At 34.3% G+C, this 13,890-nt stretch overlaps 1 long non-coding RNA gene across 1 annotated transcript in view; it reads left to right on the top strand.

Moving 5' to 3' along the window:
- LOC111085347 overlaps window positions 1–6,781 on the top strand; it is a 9,462-nt gene extending 2,681 nt beyond the window's left edge. Inside the window, exons 2-3 of the long non-coding RNA XR_002610190.1 lie at window positions 4,487–4,613; window positions 5,066–6,781. This is a non-coding gene — a long non-coding RNA (uncharacterized LOC111085347). The remainder of the gene's footprint in view (window positions 1–4,486; window positions 4,614–5,065) is intronic.
- The last annotated feature ends 7,109 nt before the right edge of the window (window positions 6,782–13,890 follow it).

Below are 13,890 nucleotides of genomic sequence, written 5' to 3' on the forward strand. Positions count from 1 at the left end.
ACTCTACGTACGTTTACTTTACTTTACGTAAGAAGAAAGTAATACTACTACTTACTACGTAGTGGTGGTGGGTGGGTGGGTGGGGGGTACGGGGGGGGTATTTGCTGTAATTTACATAGGTCTGAAATGAGATAAACTACCCAAAACTTTGGAGACTGGAACTACTATGGTCCTATCGAACTCAAATACAGTTTTATTCCACTGATGGCTTAAATCGTTTTATTTTATATTTGTTTTCTGACTTAGTACCCCAACTCATCTTATTTCATAATTTTTTCTGACTTAATACCTCAACTCATTTTATTTTACAATTTTTTTCTGACTTAATACCTCAACTCATTTTATTTTACAATTTTTTTCTGACTTAATACCTCAACTTATTTTATTTTACAATTTTTTTCTGACTTAATACCTCAACTAGGCCCGGCATGGCCAGGTGGTTAGGGCACTCGACTCGCAATCTGAGGGTCGCGGGTTCGAATCCCCGTCCCACTTAACATGCTCGCCCTTTCAGCCGTGGGGGCGTTATAATGTGACGGTCAATCCCACTATTCGTTGGTAAAAGAGTAGCCCAAGAGTTGGCGGTGGGTGGTGATGACTAGCTGCCTTCTCTCTAGTCTTACACTGCTAAATTAGGGACGACTAGCGCAGATAGTCCTCGTGAAATTTAAAACAAACAAACAATACCTCAACTCATTTTATTTTACACTTTTTTTTTCTGACTTAATACCTCAACTCATTTTATTTTATCATTTTTTTTCTGACTTAATACCCCAACTCATTTTATTTTACATTTTTTTCTGACTTAATACCTCAACTCATTTCATCACTTTTATAAAATGTTTTACTTTTAGAAATTTTCCTGAACTCACATTCTTCTTTGACATGACTCAGTTCATTAATGCACATCTTAACTGAACCTCATTACTAAAAGTTATAGCAGTACGTTTAGACTAACATCATAGGCTTGTAAAAATTCTCACCCCCCCCCCCAGTAGCACAGCGGTATGCCTGCGGAGTTACAACGCTAGAATCCGGGTTTCGATACCCGTGGTGGGCAGAGCACAGATGGCCCATTGTGTAGCTTTGTGCTTAATTACAAACAAACAAACAAATTCTCAAAGACTAAAGTTACTTACTTATACATTCAACATGATATCAGAAATGTAACAAAACCTCTCATTGATAAATATTTAAGTCTTTCCCATATACCATTGGAATAACGTACACAGAGCTATTTCTTAGTACTCAGTACATCAAAATTCATAATCACTTTCATATTCCAACAATAATCGAATAGAAATCTAAACACTTTAGCATTAATTTTTCAATTAATTCAAGACAATATATCACTACAATAACGCTATACATATAAAATCACAATTTTCACAATTATTATACTCTTACGCATCTTCCTTGTAGAACTTCATCAGAGGTGAAGAATGTGAGTAACTAAATGATGCCTACTTTATGTCTACAGTTTTATCAAGGTTATCACATAATACTCTAAACTCATCACATAATACATTAGATATCCATGTATCGTAGCGAAACACGTTCTCACATAATAAATATGATGACCTTGTTTGTACAAAATCTAGGCATTATTACTGTTGTTCTTCAACTATAGTTGCTGTTTAGGTTGGTTTTCAATGGTCGCCTCTTTCATTAATCTTATTAAATTCATTTAAAGTTCGGTTAGCTCAGTGTCTTTTACTGACATCGAATACTATATATTTTATTGAAGACTTTTTTCTGTCCCAAATACACAACATATTTATATTGATTTATTGTTCATTTCATAGTGTCTCTTTGACATCCTGTTAAATATACATGACTTTTTCATTTAAATTTTAAGTTTAATGTGAACGTTATGATATTGACTGTTTATATAGCGCGAGTGTTAAATTTCGTAATTTTTAGGGGCGATCGTTTATTGCAAGTTTGTTTACGTAGCTGTTCACGAATCATTCGATGCGTAGTTTAATAGTTGTGAATTGACGTCATGTTACTTGATCCTTTTGAATTTTCTCGTTGCTTTAAGTAAGTATTGTTACATTATATCTCGTAGTGTGTTGAAAGTTCTAGGCTTCAGTTGGGCTATTTATATATACGCGTCCAAAATGTAGTTCAAGTAAGTGAAGTAAGATAAAGTTAGACAGATAGATCTAGACTGTGTGTTTGTAACTTTGGCCATAAGAGCGTATAGTGGCGATTTCTAAAGTGAAATTATCGCAGACTGTATTGTAACAACAGAGCAGAGAAGAATAATTTGTGTTGTCAATTGTGTGCCTGATGATGACAAAATCTTGTCGAAACGTTGTACATTTGCTGTTATGTTAAACTTATATTAAAGTTTTTCTTCATTACCCATTCAAGCCGTCTCCAACCATTATTAACTTTGTCATTAATATTCACAGTATTCGCATTGTAATTTGTCTGAGGTTGTTTTCCTCTACTGTTTGTTGCATTATTAATACTTGCCAATACAGTTTTTGGCTGTTTTCTCGACGTCTCCGACTCATTTTAGCAGAAATTGGTAATTATCTATGACATTCACAACCACAATGAGAGCATGGTATACTGGTTTTATCGTTCAGACTTACTGCTAAGCCCATGGGGGCGGGCACTCACGACAGAACTTAGAAATAGAACTTTTAATTTTACATTCAATGCAACTATATATTCTTCCAAAATATCCCTAGATTTTCTCACATTTATATATTCATGTAACAGTTGTTCCAGGTTGATTTTCTTAATTATCTTTTGACGTGGAAGTTTTATTAATTGGGCTGAATGAAATACCTTACAATCTGTGTAGAGAGCAAGAGTTTGTTTGTAATTAAGCACAAAACTACACAATGGGGTATCTGTGCTCTGCCCACCACGGATATCGGAACCAGGTTTCTAGAGTTGTAAGCCTGCAGACATACCGCTCTGCCACTGGGGGACTAAGAGCAAGAGCTTTTTAGTTGTGATTAACTCTAAATTCAATACAATGTTTTTGTTTTTCCATGTTTATATCTCAAGCTAATTAAATAGCAACCGCTACTTTAATTTAACTCTTTACGGCCTTAAATATTTGATTTGGACAAAAGGTTTTATAATAATATATTGAAACTCCTAGGAAGAGTACATTGTTATGTTTTGTTGTTTTCTAGTTCTAGCGACTTCTAAGACACGATTTTACTTCTTCTAACAAATGAAGCTAAACACATTAACATTTTATACTGTTGGTAAATCATCAAGTAGAGCTCATCAATGTCAACAACTGGAACAAATACGAACATTCATTTTGAATGAGTGTATGATTTCCATTTTCATTACAAGACACTTACTTTTTTTCCGCCTTAAATCAAGTTCACGCACTGGTTTAGATAAAAAAAAATATATATATATATTTATTTACCTCCCATTGTGGGGTCTTGTTGCCCGTTAGTCAGTGCCCTGTACAGTTACAGCGTTGCGCCGTTTCTAATTCCGAAACACCGACCACAGGGAAGCCAATTGTTGCTGTTGTTAAGCCTAAAGCTAAACAAAGCATTATCTGTGCTCTCTACCGCGGGTATCGAAACCCAAGCTTTGGAGTTATAAGCCTTACATTTTACCGCTGAACCACCAGTGGATCACAGGGAAGCAGCCATCCAGAAGCAATCCCTCTTACTTTTTACTTTGTTATTATTAATTATCGGGTACTTTTTTTACATTATTTTAATACCAGGTGCCCAGTGTAACAAGATGATTATAATGTTATTACTTCTACAACTGTTTTATCCTTGAGAAGTTTGGCACAGGCAGCAATATATAAATCAAACATATTATGTAAGTACTAACGGAAAATTTTAACCATCTAACTGTTTGTTTGTTTTGAATTTCACGAGGGCTATCTGCGCTAGCCGTCCCTAATTTAGCAGTCTAAGACTAGAGGGAAGGCAGCTAGTCATTACCACCCACCGCCAACTCTTTTACCAACGAACAGTGTGATTGACCGTCACATTATAACGCCCCCACGGCTGAAAGGGCGAGCATGTTTAGTGTGACGGAGATTCGAACCCGCGACCCTCGAATTGCGAGTCGAGTGCCCTAACCACCTGGTCATGCCGGGGCCCCATCTAACTGATTGTTTGATCCAACAAAATATAACAAAGTGCTATTTATTCTTCACGTGATATATTGTTTGAATTTACTCTAAACAGTTTTCTTAAAGTAACTTTAACTTAATGAAACGTTTATCTACTTCAAAATTTTGATTTTGTCGGGCCGCGTTCCCAAATCAAAAGAATGAATAGGTGCACATGAGAAATGAAACAGATGTTGGTAGTTATACAACAGGTCAACTGATAAACCAATCTTGCAAGCCATTTCTCATTTACCAAACACACAACAGCGTAAGCTAGTTCGTTTTTTTTTGTTGTTGTTAATGTAAGTGATTTTAGTTTAGATTTTTCTATTTCTTACCTGTTGATCAAGTTTAATTTTTCTTTAGCTCCTTTTATCAATGTCTCAGTCACTTCTCCTCTACATGGACCTAAGACTCGTTTTCATTTCGAGGTATTTGCGTAGAACTACTATTCAAGTCTCAAGTAAACGAAGTGTCCTCCTGTGGCTCAGCGGTAAGTCTTAAGTGCTTATAACTCTAAAAATCGGGTTTCGATAACCCTTGGTAGGCACATTGTGTAGCTCTGCGCTTAACAACAAAGTAAACGAAGAGTTAGAAAACGACAAATATTTAGTAATTAGTAGTTTATATACATGTACAACAAAATAATATACTTGTGATATATCCATTAACCAAGCAATAATATTCCAATATTATTCAATAATATTCCAATATTATTTAATAATATTCAGCTGTTTTTATGAACTCTCGCATACAGTTTATATTAACGGAAATTACAAAACACACATATAAACACTTAGTTACAGTCATATTGATTGTTATTTAGGTTTATTCGCTTCAATCGGCGCGAATTCTGTGGTCACAAGATAAAGGAATACAGCACACATTACAGGATGTCCGAAGAGTCTGGAACCATAGGCGATTTACAACTTTTCTTAATTTCAGATACGTGACTGATTAAGGTGCTGTCAAAACATGAGAAGGTCGAGTTAATCCACTGATTAAGGTGCTGTCAAAACATAGGAAGGTCGAGTTAATCCACTGATTAAGGTGCTGTCAAAACATAGGAAGGTCGAGTTAATCCTGCTGTGTGGTAGAGAAAATTGGTCCCAGCAGAAGGTTGCTATCGACTTTAATTGGTCCCAGCAGAAGGTTGCTGTCGACTTTAATGAACGTGTGTACAAAGTAAAGATCAGAGACACCGAACATCAGAAACAACGAATTTATGACGAATGTCGGACCATTGACAAATGACAAGAATGTGCTCAGCAGTGTTCAAAGAGAATGGAAATACCATCCCCAAACTCGTTTCGAATTACAAGGACGTCATGCGGAACACATTTTGTAAAATTCGTTGAAGTGCTTATGGTTCAAGACTTTTCGGACACCCTGTAGTGTTGGGTTAAACCATCTTTTCAGTGATATCGTGACCTTTTCACCAATCTTATTCACACATTTAAATGTTATTTCTACTTGTTATCGTTCTTAGCCTGGTTCTCCAGAGTTTCAATATAATTTTGCAATTCTGAAACCAACTCTACATGAAGAATACCAGTACACGTCTGGGTACCATCTTGTTTAAGACAACAGCTGAGGGTGAAAGAGTAGACTCTGGTATTGTGGAAACTGAAAATAAATATATATATATCACTTTGATTTAAAAATATAAGGTGATAAATTTGGCACGTTAATGAGATCTACAAAATTGGCTATAGGCTGTCTACTAAGTGTAAGAACTATCCTTTACAATTGGCTATAGGCTGTCTACTAAGTGTAAGAACTATATTTTATTATTATAAGAAGGATATTCGTTCACTTCTTATTAAGTCAATAGGATTTTAAACCCTAAGTATCTGAATTAACTATTAAAACAAGTAAGTGTTTACGTGTAATTTAGATATAATTCTTAAGCAGGTTCCTATTCAGTAAATAAAACAGCTATTAAAAAATATTTTTGTTCGATTTGCTTATGATTCCATGCAAGTGAAATACGAGAATACGTGTTCTACGCCTTTCATTAAAAGTAAAATTGTAAAATTATGTTGTTCTTCATAATTACCCCTTTGGACACTATGAAGCGTCGAAGCGAATTACTGATTTTAACTTTTACTATAGTTCATAATGTTTTCAGTATAGTATATAAACTGTTTCCCAGTTTACATTCATTTTACACAAGTACCCGTATTTACGTCTGTTGGCCTGTTGTAAGGAAACAATGAGGTAACGTTCGCTTCATGACCAGGCTTGAAGCAATATGTCGTGTACAGTTTTAAAGTGTTTGTTGTTCTGACGAAATTTGCCCCTCAGTGGTACAGCGGTATGTCAGCGGACTTACAACGCTAGAAACCGGGTTTCGATACCCGTGGTGGGCAGAGCACAGATAGCCCTTGTGTAGCTTTGTGCATTATTAAAACAAACAAACTGACGAAATTTACATAGTTATTTAAACTTTGCTGTTGTAAAACTCTCTGTAATTTAAGTTACGGCTGTTTTCCATTTAGTGATTGTTTTTTGTTTTCGTGTTCTAGTTTAATTTACAAGGGAACAAACGTTCATTAGCAAGAACATTTTGTTTTATTAAGAATTTCAAGTTTTCATTGTAGTCCTATAGAGGATGACATGCCCAGATTTATAATAGTATTATTGTATTGTTTATAATGTATTGTTCTGTATGGTATATTATGAACTATAATTAAATGTTTGTTATCTGTGCATTGAAGTATTGTCTCTCTCTTTCTTCTAGCGATTCATAGTTGCAAAATGAAGTGAAACATACCCTAAAACCTGGTGTCAGAGGATTTCCTGTTGTCAGAGGGCCCTCTACACTGCAGTTAAACCGAGGTAGTAAAACATATAAGCTTAACACGCAAATATAAATGCAAGGGTGGTTTTAAACTAGAGAAAATTATACGAATAAAACACCTTAGTAAACATATTTTTAGTTAGCAATATTTCAAGTAAACACTCTTTTTCAAGAATGAGCGTAAAATTACGCAAAGAGCGTTTGTTACTTTTCTAAGATGGTTTTTCACAAACTTCCTCTTATATTGAAACATACATAGATACGCACCAAGATTAATTCCAATTTATTTTTCGAAACTTAATCTCCTTCTTATATCTATACTTTGGTGGTGTCGCACCAAGTGTTTTTTCCAACTGTTTCCGATTTGTCAAGGGTTGATAGCAAAAGTATTTGATTAAGGAATCCAAATACTTCTCAAACCTATTTATTCTTTGTATGTATCTGAATTTGAGCAACAAAAAAGCTGAGCAGAGCGTTGCCATTATGCACAGTTTAACATTAGGTCAACTTGTCAAGACAAATAACAAAAGTTGCCCTATCACGTGACTATTACGTCATCTGCATTAACTTCATTGACCTATATCAGTTCTAGTGACCCAAACAGCTTTAACCGTAAGCAAATACGGAAAAAAATTCCAAAGTAAGTCAAGTTTATTTGTAGTTAAGCACAAAGCTACACAATGGGCTACCTGTACTCTGCCCACCACGGCTATCGAAACCCGGTTTCTAGCGTTGTACGTCCGCAGACATACCGCAGTGCCACTGGGGGGCAAGTAAGTCAAGAGCAGAATTCACGGTACTTCAGAGAGTCATTGGAATATTTTATTGAGTAACTTAATGATATTAAAAAAAAAACTTTTAATTTTTTCTCTATTATAACAACGTTTCGTCTTACTTAAGTGTAAGTATAGAAGCTAATAGGAAATCAAATTAATTTTTATTTTTGTACAGATGTGATATTTCTAGAACTGGCTACTTAACAGTACAGTTAACTAAATAGTTTAAAGCTGAAGTGGTTTATTTAAAGTATGACTTCAGTTTGTTAATATTTAGATTATTTATATTCTTAGATACAGTTCGATATCGACCTTAGTTGGAAACTTAAATAATTTTAAATGGATAATGACAACACTTCCAACCCTAGGCATGTTTTAAAACATGTGAAGTTTTAGGTAAGTCCAACCGTAAGTTTTGTAGTACATCGTCGTTTAGATGGCATCGGAAAATAGGCTAGTCGATCTCGAGCAATACATATCTCTTTGGGGAACTAAATATACCAGAATGACGTTTCATTAAAACCCGTCCAATCGGCTCATGAATATTAAGTAACCTCCTGCATAAAAAAAACACCTAAAATCTGGCGAACACAGCATATTGTCAAGCCCTACGTAACGAATACGTTGTCATATTTCCTGAGTTATGGCGTTTCATTCAAGCTCCGCCTCCTGAGAGAGTAGTGTTTGTTTGTTTGTTTTGAATTTCGCGCAAAGCTACACGAAGGTTATTTGCAGCTAGCCGTCCTTAATTTAGCAATGAAAGGCTAGGGGAAAGGCAGCTAGTCATCACCACCCACCGCCAACTCTTGGGCTACTCCTTACCAACGAACAATGAGATTAGCCGTCTCATTATAACGCCACGGCTGAAAGGACGAGCATGTTTGGTGTGAGGGGGATTCGAACCCGCGACCCTCAGATTGCGAGTCGAGTGCCCTAATCACCTGGCCATGCCGGGCACGAGAGCATTGACTTATTAATATTACTCAACGTAACATAAAATAACGTTTAGGAACAACAAGGGATTTATTGGTCTATCTAAGCTGTCCCATTCTCTAAATTATGCAAAAACTATTAAATAAAAAAAATCCCTCAAAGTCAGTTTTTATCATTCAAATAATTATCAAGCTTTCTCTTAAACTCACTTAAATTTACTGCCTCCACAACATCCGAAGGCAACCCATTCCAAAGGCTAACCACCTTCTTAGAAACATAAAACTGTCTTAGCTGTAGATGACTCATACCCTGCCAACATTTGTTTGTATCCCCTAGTCCTACCATTTTCCCCATCAAGTCTGAAAAAAAGATTATGCGTCTACACTATCAATTCCCTTAACAATCTTAAACACCTCAATCAGATCCCCAACTCTTCTTCTTTTTTTTCGAGAGAAAACAATTTCAGAGATCTTAACCTCGTATGACATCCCCTCCATCCCAGACACCTCTCTAGTAGCCCTCCTCTGGACACTTTCCAACAATTTGCTCCTTACCTTAGGAAGGACATTGGAGTATTGTGTTCAGTCTTGAAAATGTGGCCTAACCAGTGACATTAATCCAGTTTGACTGAACTCCATTTGTAACAACCCTCTACTTTCTTCCATCCAAGTTGCTAACTTATTCCCTACACCTATAGAGATAATGTTTTTATAATCCTTTTATGTGGCACCTTGTCAAATGCTTTCTGAAAATCTAGATACACCAAATCTACACCCTTATCCTCATCTACATAAGCAGTAACCTTTTCAAAGAATGTTAAAATATTTTTAAGACAAGATTTTTCCTTAGTGAAACCATGTTGACTATTCAATAAAATTCTAGACTTTGTTAAATGATTTTACAAAGCAGCTTTTATTAGTCTTTCCAAAACTTTTACCACAACTGATGTAAGACTAATAGGCCTATAATTATTGGGACAATTTTTATCACCTCCCTTGAAAATAGGAGTAACATTAGCCAAATTCTAATCCTCTGGCACCTACCCACTATTCAAGAACTTACAAATAATAGTAGCAAGTGGCTCATAAGTCCAATCCTTGACCTCCATCAAAACTCTTGGGAAAATATTAACTGGCCCAGGATTAATGTGATCATTTTGTTCGATTTTATTTCCATCTATCAACTGTTCAAGATGAGGAATATTAAGTGAAAATCCTTTTTTTTTTGTTGTAAAAAAAGGTTCCGGAGCTCTCCTATATTTCCTATGTGAGTTGAATGTGACTTGTAACCAATGTGTAGCAGTAACCATCAATATTAATGGGAAGCTAATCCTGAATATGACTTGTAACCAATGTGTAGCAGTAATCATCGATATTAATGGGAAGCTAATCCTGAACATTACTTGTAACCAACGTGTAGCAGTAACCATCGATATTAATGGGAAGCTAATCCTGAACATGACTTGTAACCAATGTGTAGCAGTAACCATCGATATTAATGGGAAGCTAATCCTGAACATGACTTGTAACCAATGTGTAGCAGTAACCATCGATATTAATCGGAAGCTAATCCTGAATATGACTTGTAACCAATGTGTAGCGGTAACCATCGATATTAATGGGAAGCTAATATTGAATATGACCTGTACCAAGGTGTAGCAGCAACTATCGATATTAATCGGAAGCTAATCCTGCTATACATTAGTACGGGTTATATTCAGGATTAGCTTCTCATTAATATTAATGGTTTAGATAGCTTTTAGGTCAGAAATTGTCTCTTTTGAAGTTACTTAACCACGATGTCAGTTGTTGAAGCGAACAAGGAGGTTCTAAACTTCTAGATTGGATCAGGGTAGTAGGACCCTTCAACTTAGTGATGTTTAGTATAGAGAACATAAAACTCATAAATGTTTGGAGATTACTATTTTTAAAAAAACCTTGTGTGGAAAAAACAACATTTTAAATTACTATAAAAATCTCTACAGTTGATGACTATAAAGTTTTTATTTTGATTATTAAATCCATTTGTTTGTTGTTAAGCACAGAGCCACACAATGGGCTATCTGTGCTGTGTCCACTACAAGTATCGAAATCCGGTTTTTAGTGGTGTAAGCCCTCAGATTTACCGCTGAACCACTGGGGGGATTAAATATGAGAAGCGATATGTGCAAAAGGGCTAATTAATACAGTTATTTTTTATAGATTATAAGCCTTGAATTTTAACTACTTAACAAAGGGAACTACATAACAATGAAAGAAATGTACTTTATACTGGTGTTCTCACATATAGAAATGAACAGAATTTTAATTACATCATTAGTCAGTTACTAATTAAATCCCAGTTAAGGTTTAACATTAATTTTGCTTAAAACAAACATTAAGAGTAAATTAAAACCATCTTTACTAAGTAGATAGTTGATGGAGGTCATATTTGGCACAAGGAGTATAAATACCACTGTAATTACACGCACGTGGTTCAATTAAAACCAAGCCAGTCAATGAAGTCTCATTCTTCAGAAATTTCCCAAGTGCATAAGTTTGTTAATAAGGAAGACGACATTGATATTAACCTTAACAAGACGTCCTCAACAATTGTTTTAAACACATATTGGAGTTTTAACACTGTTACTCTGAAAATAAACAAATAATAACCTCAGAGAATTTGATTAATTTTACTATTAGACTTTCATTATTGTTACTTAACCGTATACACTATTAAGACATTTTACCAACAATAAAATCACCCTCTTTTACCAGGAAAAACATAGTAACAGATTTAGATAAAATTCAACTTCGGCGACATAGCATGTGTAAAAAGTTTTGTTCGGTAAGAATTTTCTTCTTGTCTCATACGTTAAGTTTGCAAATGAATAAATACGCATAAACTTTAAATAGAAACAAGTTGTAACTTAAAGGAATAGGAACTACTTCCTTTCCAATTGAAAGATGAAATAGTTTGTGCGTGCTTTTAATTATTTTCAAAACGAGCCTCCATTTCTGGTTGATCCTGAAAATACTTTTATTAAAAAGTTATTTAAAGAATATATACCAAATAGTTACGTACGAGACGGAAGAAAAAATCGGCACCGATTAAATTTGTTTGTTTTTAATTTATCAGGTTTTATGATAATCCGTTTAATTTGTTGAGATTGCAGACAAGACAACCTTTCAATTAATTTGAAACAACAGTTATCGATCAATGGTAACATTCAAATATATAATGTAGTTTTTAACATTAGAAATTTATAAAATATTTGAGCTATTTTATAATTAATACGTTGAAGCGCCTTCTAGTGTGAACAAGAAACATTTGTTAATCATTTGTCTTTTGGTTTATATATATCATCATGAACTAATTGGTAGCAGTTTAATCGATTTTCATCTAAATTCCATAAGTGACACATTTATATCTATCAGAAATAAAACTATTTTATAATATGGAATTATGTATATAATATTTCTTGTTGACATCAATTACCACAGTATGGTAAACAACGTTTATTAACTTTGTTGTAGTTCCTCACAGTCCACTTAGGAATACACATCATAAAGAAATGTGGAACAATGATTTTGGTAATATTTTAAATTGTATGGCATAGATGTTTAACTGACATGCAATTACATATGTACATCACATTTAAATTATCATTATTGACATTCAACGAACACTTAACGATAATAAAATCCATTTTCAAAGAGGTTGAAGTAACAAAGTGTAATTTAAATGCAATTACAAGGAAGTTATGTTTGATTGAAATTCACTTAATATTCAGCAATAATTAATGCATAATGACTTTTAATTGATATATTTCTAGTTGGTTAATTTCATCAATAACAAAAGGTAATTTCAATATAACAGATGACTAAAGATCATTGCACAGCAAACATTTACTAATGATAGGATTCTTAGTGAAATGGATTTAACTGTTGTTAAATGTTAATTATCAATAACAATTAATTAAATGTGATATACATATATAATAGCATGTGAAGTAAATATCTATTTATGCTACGCGATTTAAAGTACTACCATTATGTTTATTAATTTGGGCATTTATTCGCACATTATCCAGAACGACAGCCTTTTTTGCAAGTGGTTATTGCATCCTAAAAAATCACTAAAGATGAGAGAAGTCTTCTTGACGCTTTCACCCAGTGTGGTCTCATGAACAGCCCCGTATAACACCCTAATAATGGGCCCAAGATAAAACTAATATTGTCATAGCACGTCCAAACAATAAAAAAAATATAATACTGAAATTTCGAGTCTAAGATCAAACTGAAATATCGATGCAATACGTCTATAAAATCAAACTTTTCTATGGCGTGAATACCTTTTCTAAGCTGAAAAAGCATGGTTTTAATCTTTATAAGCACAAATGTCTCTCTCTCTCTCTGTGGGTCTGTTCCTCATGCACGGCCATATCTTTAAAGCTACAAACTCCAAATTTGGGGTACAGATACAAATTTTGTGCGGGAAGTAACATGGGCTATGAGGCCGCGACCTCAGAGGCAAACAGGACGACCAATTGGTCTCAAATTGAAAAGGTCGGATTTGTTCGGTAATGTGTGATTAAGAGGGCTATTATTTATACTTATTCTGTGTGAAGACTTCTCCTAATCATTCTTTCTATGATCAATTACGTGTTAAAACGATTTAAAAACTTCGTACAGCCTTCATTTGTTTATCTGGTCATTCCCCCCTTCTTCTACACATACGTGCCTATTCTCCATCTCCCCCTTAAGTGAAAAAGGCTGGTGCTTTCTCTCGAAAATGTGCTAACACTCCATAAACTAAATAGGCTTGCTTCATCCATATATTTTCCTTTGCTTGCGTGTACTCCCAAGAATCAGCTATAGTATGATTTTACAAAAACGTTTAGTATCGGCATATTTTCATTTACGTTGTGTTGCAAGGATAAGAAAATAAACCAATTCTTTATTAAATGAAATGATAATAAAGTTAAAATACACAGCAAACGACACTTGACCACACAGCAGAAATCAGGACACTAAGAGGTAGGGAATTTTTTAATGAAAACTTGCAACGTCATGCAAAGCACGTGCAATAGGCAGAAGCAATGTACATAGTTTGCTTTGATTAAAATAGCTTTAGCATTTTTTTTTTTTGCATATTGTTATTTTTATCGGTTTCAATCAAAATATTTAGTTAGGTAAAGAAATAATTTTTTTTTTACAAAAAAATCACGATTAACATGTTTGATTTAATCAAAATAACACAGGATATTTAAAACCATT

This window comes from Limulus polyphemus, unplaced genomic scaffold (genome assembly GCF_000517525.1).
Source record: "Limulus polyphemus unplaced genomic scaffold, Limulus_polyphemus-2.1.2 Scaffold343, whole genome shotgun sequence".
NCBI classification, from domain to species: Eukaryota; Metazoa; Arthropoda; class Merostomata; order Xiphosura; family Limulidae; genus Limulus; species Limulus polyphemus.